A 7500-nucleotide genomic window follows, 5' to 3' on the forward strand; every position below is an offset into this window, starting at 1 on the left:
GTCGAGGCCGTAACCGGGAAAGGGTGCCTTTCGGGCGGGGGAGGCGCGGGTGCGAAGAGCCGGCTCGAAGACTGGGAGGGTGGGGGGATGTGTCGAGCCCCCCGATCCGCTCGCCGTCCGATCCGACCGACGCGACCGCGTCCTCCGCCCGCCGTGGCGGACGTTCGTTTCAGACGGGTCTTCTGAGTCTCCCGAGGTCGACGCGGCCTGCTTTCCCCGGAGGGAGGCCGCGTCTAGAGTCGACGCGCAGAGCGGGGAGGAGCAAGCTGCCCATAGCGGTCTCTCGACCGGGCAGGGGCCGTCCCCAGGCGCGTCCGAAGTTCCAATCGATCAGGCTAAACACCCCTCGCGTCGACGGCCCGGGAGGAGGGGGTGCGCTCCTCTCGGGCCCCGGGGGTGGGCAACCCGGAGGCGCCCGTCACACGGAGATCCGTTACCTTGTCCGAGCGGGGCGTTTGTCCCCTCCTCGACAAAACCCCGAAGGCCCGTTTTAGGACCGTCTTGGCACCGACGGAAGCTCCGCCGCGCCCACCGATACCGTCTCGCCCCGGGCACGAAGCGCCCTCCCGGGTGACCGGCCCGGGAGGCGGGCCGTCCTGGTAAACTCTTTCGACTTCACGTTTAGGGACTCTGTCCCTTTTTTCCGGAGGGGGGCCTTTTCCTCCAGAGCGCCCTGGTTACCGCCTGCCTGCCGACCCCAGACGACGCATCCTCCCCAGGATGTCGGAAACCGATACCGAGCAACGCTTTTTTTTTTGGTCCGTCACCTTGTCCGAGCGGGGCTCTCGTCCCCTTCCTCGACAAAACCCCGAAGGCCCGTTTTAGGACCGTCTCGGCACCGACGGGTGCTCCGTTCACGCCCACCGATACCGTCTCGCCCCGGGTCCGAGGCACCCACCCAGGTCACCGGCCATGGAGACGGGCCGGCCCTGGGGAACTCTTTCGACTTCACGTTTACGGACTCTGTCCTTTTTTTCCGGAGGGGGGCCTTTTCCTCCAGAGCGCCCTGGTGACCGCCTGCCTGCCTGCCTGCCGACCCCAGATGACGCATCCCCGCCTGGATGTCAGAAACCGATACCGAGCACCATTTTTTAGCCCGTCGCCTTGTCCGATTGGGGCGCTTGTCCCCTTCCTCGACAAAACCCCGAAGGCCCGTCTCAGGACCACCTCGGCACCGACGGGGGCTCCGCCAGGCAGACGCATTCGCTCGTGCCCGAAAACGAGGCGCTCTCCCCGGTCGCCAGCCGGGGGAGGTTCGTTAGCATTGGGAATCTCGTTCGCACGCAACAGCACGGACACTCGCCGTTTACCCAGACCGACCGTTCGACAAGCATATGCCTGGGGTGCACTTTTTCCATAAAACCAGCCCGTCTTTTCCTGGAGGTCTCGTACTTCCAGAGCTCCGACGGGGGCGCAGTCTGGATTTTATATGCCCACCCAGAGCGAGTCTGAGTGGGACTCACGACGGTCTGATCAATGGTAGGGGGTGCTCTGTGTTTTGCACCACCACACTTGCCCTCTTCCATACAGCCCCGAAGGCCCGTTTTAGGACCGTCTTCCCTCCAGGTCGAGCTCCAGGGGGTGTCGGGCGAATCTGACTCTGGCCCAGGACGGGGCCACCCTCCCTGGGCTGGCCAGGGAGGTCTGAGACCATGGAGCTTTGGAACCACACCACGTCATTGGACTTAGTCGATTTTACTCAAATTTTTTGGCACCAGAGCCGGACCCCGCCACGCGCGCCGGGCTCGTGCCCAGGAAAGACGCACCCTGCCTGGGGTGCACTTTACATAAAACCGGCCTGTCTTTTCCTGGAGGTCTCGTACTTCCAGAGCTCCGACGGGGGGGGCGTAGTCTGGATTTTATATGCCCACCCAGAGCGAGTCTGAGTGGGACTCACGACGGTCTGATCAATGGTAGGGGGTGCTCTGTGTTTTGCACCACCACACTTGCCCTCTTCCATACAGCCCCGAAGGCCCGTTTTAGGACCGTCTTCCCTCCAGGTCGAGCTCCAGGGGGTGTCGGGCGAATCTGACTCTGGCCCAGGACGGGCCACCCTCCCTGGGCTGGCCAGGGAGGTCTGAGACCATGGAGCTTTGAACCCACGTCACGCCATTGGACTTAGTCGATTTTTCTCAATTTTTTTGGCACCAGAGCCGGACCCCGCCACGTGCGCCGGGCTCGTGCCCAGGAAAGATGCACCCTGCCTGGGGTGCACTTTTCAGAAAACCAGCCTGTCTTTTCCTGGAGGTCTCGTACTTCCAGAGCTCCGACGGGGCGTAGTCTGGATTTTATATGCCCACCCAGAGTGAGTCTGAGTGGGACTCACGACGGTCTGATCGCTGGTAGGGGTCCTCTGTGTTTGCCACCACCACGCTTCCCCCTCTCTCATACATCCCCGAAGGCCCGTTTTAGGACCGTCTTCGCTCCAGGCGGAGCTCCAGGGGTGGCGGGCAAATCTGAATCTGGCCCAGGACGGGCCACCCTCCCTGGGCTGGCCAGGGAGGTCTGAGGGCATGGAGCTTTGGAACCACACCACGTTATTGGACTCTGTCTATTTTTTCCCCCAAACTTTGGCACCAGAGCCGGACCACCACACCATGTGCGCTGGGCTCGTGCCCAGGAAAAGATGCACCCTGCCTGGGGTGCACTTTTCAGAAAACCAGCCTGTCTTTTCCTGGAGGTCTCGTAACTTCCAGAGCTCCAGCGCGGCGTAATCTGGATTTTTACATGCCCACCCAGAGTGACTCTGAGTGGGACTCACGACGGTCTGATCGCTGGTAGGGGGTCCTCTGTGTTTGCCACCACCACGCTTCCCCTCTCTCATACATCCCCGAAGGCCCGTTTTAGGACCGTCTTCGCTCCAGGCGGAGCTCCAGGGGTGGCGGGCGAATCTGAATCTGGCCCAGGACGGGCCACCCTCCCTGGGCTGGCCAGGGAGGTCTGAGGGCATGGAGGTTTGGAGCCACCGCACATTTTTTGTACTCTGTCGTTTTTCGAGATCTGGGCTTCAGAGTCGAGCCCAGGCTCCGTTTCAAGGTGGGCATTGGGCTTCGTTCTTGCCCAGGAGACCCGCACCCTGCCTGGGATGCACTTTTCAGAGAAACCGGGCCGCCTTTTCCTGGAGGTTCTCGTGTTTTTCAGAGCTCCACCACAGCAGAGATTGAATCCTCTTCCCCAGCCAGAGTGCACCCTCTCTGGCTTGGGTGAGTGCCTTGAGTGCCCTGGAGGTCCGAACCAACAGCACGTTTATGGACTTTGTCTATTTTTCCAAATTCGACTCCAGAGTCAAGCCGGCCAAGGGGCTCTCTGAAGGCCCCTCTCTCCCTCCCTCATCCTCTACAAGAGCCCCATGGTCCGTTTTAGGACCGTCTTCGCTCCAGGCGGAGCTCCAGGGGTGGCGGGGGAAATCTGAGTCTGGCCCAGGACGGGCCACCCTCCCTGGGCTGGCCAGGGAGGTCTGAGGGCATGGAGGTTTGGAGCCACCGCACCTTTTTGGACTCTGTCGTTTTTCGAGATCTGGACTTCAGAGTCGAGCCCAGGCTCCGTTTCAAGGTGGGCATCGGGCTTTATTCGTGCCCAGGAGACCCCGCACCCTGCCTGGGATGCACTTTTCAGAGAAATCGGGCCGTCTTTTCCTGGAGGTTTCGCGTTTTTTTTTTTTTCAGAGCTCCACCACAGCAGAGATTGAATCTGCTTCCCCAGCCAGAGTGCACCCTCTCTGGCTTGGGTGAGTGCCTTGAGTGGCCAGGGCCAACATCACCCACGGGCATCGGGCTTTATTCGTGCCCATGAGACCCGCACCCTGCCTGGGATGCACTTTTCAGAGAAACCGGGCCGTCTTTTCCTGGAGGTTTCGCGTTTTTTTTTTTTCAGAGCTCCACCACAGCAGAGATTGAATCTGTTTCCCCAGCCAGAGTGCACCCTCTCTGGCTTGGGTGAGTGCCTTGAGTGGCCAGGGCCAACATCACCCACGGGCATCGGGCTTTATTCGTGCCCATGAGACCCGCACCCTGCCTGGGATGCACTTTTCAGAGAAACCGGGCCGTCTTTTCCTGGAGGTTTCGCGTTTTTCCAGAGCTCCACCACAGCAGAGATTGAATCTGCTTCCCCAGCCAGAGTGCACCCTCTCTGGCTTGGGTGAGTGCCTTGAGTGGCCAGGGCCAACATCACCCACGGGGCATCGGGCTTTATTCGTGCCCAGGAGACCCGCACCCTGCCTGGGATGCACTTTTCAGAGAAATCGGGCCGTCTTTTCCTGGAGGTTTCGCGTTTTTTCCAGAGCTCCACCACAGCAGAGATTGAATCTGCTTCCCCAGCCAGAGTGCACCCTCTCTGGCTTGGGTGAGTGCCTTGAGTGGCCAGGGCCAACATCACCCACGGGCATCGGGCTTTATTCGTGCCCATGAGACCCGCACCCTGCCTGGGATGCACTTTTCAGAGAAACCGGGCCGTCTTTTCCTGGAGGTTTGGCGTTTTTCCAGAGCTCCACCACAGCAGAGATTGAATCTGCTTCCCCAGCCAGAGTGCACCCTCTCTGGCTTGGGTGAGTGCCTTGAGTGGCCAGGGCCAACATCACCCACGGGGCATCGGGCTTTATTCGTGCCCAGGAGACCCGCACCCTGCCTGGGATGCAGATCGGTTTGTGTGAGTCCTGGTTGTGTGAGCGTTACCCTTCTACATCACCCCCAAGGCCCGTTTTAGGACCGTCTCGGCTCCGGGCGGACAGCCGGGGGGCGGGGGGCGAATCTGCCTCCGGCCCGGGTCGGAGCTCCCTCCCCGGGGCCGTGCGTGGAGACCCGTCGCGCCCGGAGCTCCCGTGCAACCCCACGTTTTGGACTTGGGTTTTGGAGCGAGCGAGCGGGGTCGAACCCCGGGGGCCGAGCCGCCACGGAGTCCCCGAGCCCCGGGGACGAAGCCCCGGGAGCGAGGTCCCTCCGTGGAGGCGCGAGCCCCCAGGGCCCGGCCGCCCGCCCGGGGAGGAGAGCGCACGCTCCCCTACCCCTCAGAACCCACGTGGCTGGTTGCAGCAGACCCTGTGCACCGGAGGTTCCTCCAGGAGCGCGGGGCTGGGTGCTCTAAGCCCAAGTCATACAGGCAACCATGCCTCCCCGGGACTCCCCCTGCGAGCGGCGGCTGTTTGAAGGACGGTAACCCCACCGCACGGGGCTTCAAACGACCGTAGCTCTCCGAAGGCGGCTCCGATCGACGCCAAATTTTTGTCGGCTGGAGAACGGGACGAGACCTTTCGAATGAGACCGCCCCCAGCCCCGTGGGCCCCCGGGGGCCCGAGATACGGGCCCCCAAAGCGCCCCGGAAGCGGAAAAACGCAAATATCTCGCCGAAAACTCGACGTGCCCGGCCGAGGCCGGGCTCATTCGAACCGTCTCGCCGAGCTGAACGCGTCCATATGCGTTTCGTCGTTTTTGGTCGAGTATTCGCGGAGATATCGGCCGAAAACCCTCGGCCGCGCTCTGAAATGGCGCCCGCCGATGACGTCACGATCCCGGGAGAAAATCGCCCGTATCTCCGCGACGCGAAGGCCCAGAGAGCTCAAATTTGGGTGGCGAGGTCCCACGGGGGCCCTCGCTCGAACCAGGGCGGCGGCGGGCCCCGGGGACGCCCCCTACCGGATCGCCGTTCGCCGGGACCCCCGACTTTGAACGGCTATAACTCGGGGACCCGGGCGAGTTGGACCTCGTGGGTGGGCTCTTTCGAAAGGCCCCGTCCGGCACTACGGTCGATTCGAGTTTGGGGAAGATTGGCCCGGGGGTTCGCGAGATATAAGCCAAAAACGCCGCGCCTTTGACCGGGCCTAACTCCCTGACCCCGAGGCCCCCGGGGACGCGGGTGGCCTCTTTGGATAGGGCCCCCCGAGGCCTACGGAAGACCCGAGTTTGAAATTTTTTCGCCCGGCCGTTTTCGAGATATCGGCGAAAAACGGAATCTTCCCGTCCGGTGGGTGGGTGGGTGTGGGTGTGGGTGTCTCCGGGGGGCGGGGGGACTTCCAGGACCCCGGGGGGGCCACCTGGCCGTGCCCGAGGACGGTGCACCTCCCTGGGTGTGCCGTCAGAGCCTCCGGGGCCCCGGAAGTCCCCGCCCACTGCACGTTTTCGGACTTTGAGGGATTTTCGGGCCCCGAATTCGAACGCCCGTAGCTCGGGGACCCGGCGGCCCAGAGACACCGGACTCGGGTCAAGTGTGGCGTCCCGGCGGGCCCCTCGCAAAGAGCCCGCCCCCGAGCTCCGGGGCCCCCGGGTCCCGGAGAAAAGGGGCCCGACGTGTCGGGGGGGCGCCCGGGAAGGAAAGGTCCCAGGGGCCCGGGGCAGGCGGGGTCCGAGAGGGCCCGTGGGGAGCCCCCGACACCCGAAAGGGCGAGCCGCTGGGACCTCCCCTCTCCGAGATACGGGCCGTTTTCTCCGAAAGTCGCCCGCGCGTAACGGGGCCCATCTCGGGACCGGGAGGTCCCAGCGGCTCGCGGCGGCGGGTGCGGGGCCCGCTCTCGGGGACCTTGCTCCTCCCGCCGTCCCGAGCCACGGGGACCTTCCGGTCCCGAGATACGGCCACTTCCTGTCCAGCTTTGACCGGGTGTAACTCGAAAAGTAAGCCGAGTTGGGGCTCCACACTCGGGGGTATTGGGGGCCTCTGGGAGGGCCCCCCACGCCGGGTGTATGGGGCCCCAACTCGGCTTGGTTCCGGAGATATGGCCCTTTAAAGTTTCAACTTTGACCGGCTGTAACTCGAAAAGTGAGCCGAGTTGGGGCTCCACACTCGGGGGTATTGGGGGCCTCTAGGAGGGCCCCCCACGCCGGGTGTATGGGGCCCCAACTCGGCTTGGTTCCGGAGATATGGCCCTTTAAAGTTTCAACTTTGACCGGCTGTAACTCGAAAAGTGAGCCGAGTTGGGGCTCCACACTCGGTGGTATTGGGGGCCTCTAGGAGGGCCCCCCACGCCGGGTGTATGGGGCCCCAACTCGGCTTGGTTCCGGAGATATGGCCCTTTAAAGTTTCAACTTTGACCGGCTGTAACTCGAAAAGTAAGCCGAGTTGGGGCTCCACACTCGGGGGTATTGGGGGCCTCTAGGAGGGCCCCCCACGCCGGGTGTATGGGGCCCCAACTCGGCTTGGTTCCGGAGATATGCCCGTTTGAAGTTGCAACTTCTACCCAGTCTAATAATCCCAAAATAATAATTAAATAAAAAAAAAAAATAATAATAAAAATAAAAATAAGCCGAGTTGGGGCTCCACACTCTGGGCCTGGGGGGCACCACTAGGAGATCCCCCTGTGCCCAGAGCGTGGAGCCCCGAATCGGCTTTCCACACCACTCACACCGGTTTCTGACTACCTTAAGAGAGTCATTGTTAGTCGCGCAGTTTACCCGACTCTGGGAACCGGGGCTTTGGGCTTGGGGGAGACCCACCGCTCGCCCCCTAACACGTCGGGGGGGACCAGGGGGCACCCGCCTGGACCCCCTCAGCCCCACTTCGGAGAACCAGAACGCT

Source organism: Pimephales promelas, unplaced genomic scaffold, assembly GCF_988280905.1.
Source record: "Pimephales promelas unplaced genomic scaffold, fPimPro1.hap1.1 HAP1_SCAFFOLD_88, whole genome shotgun sequence".
Classification (NCBI taxonomy): domain Eukaryota; kingdom Metazoa; phylum Chordata; class Actinopteri; order Cypriniformes; family Leuciscidae; genus Pimephales; species Pimephales promelas.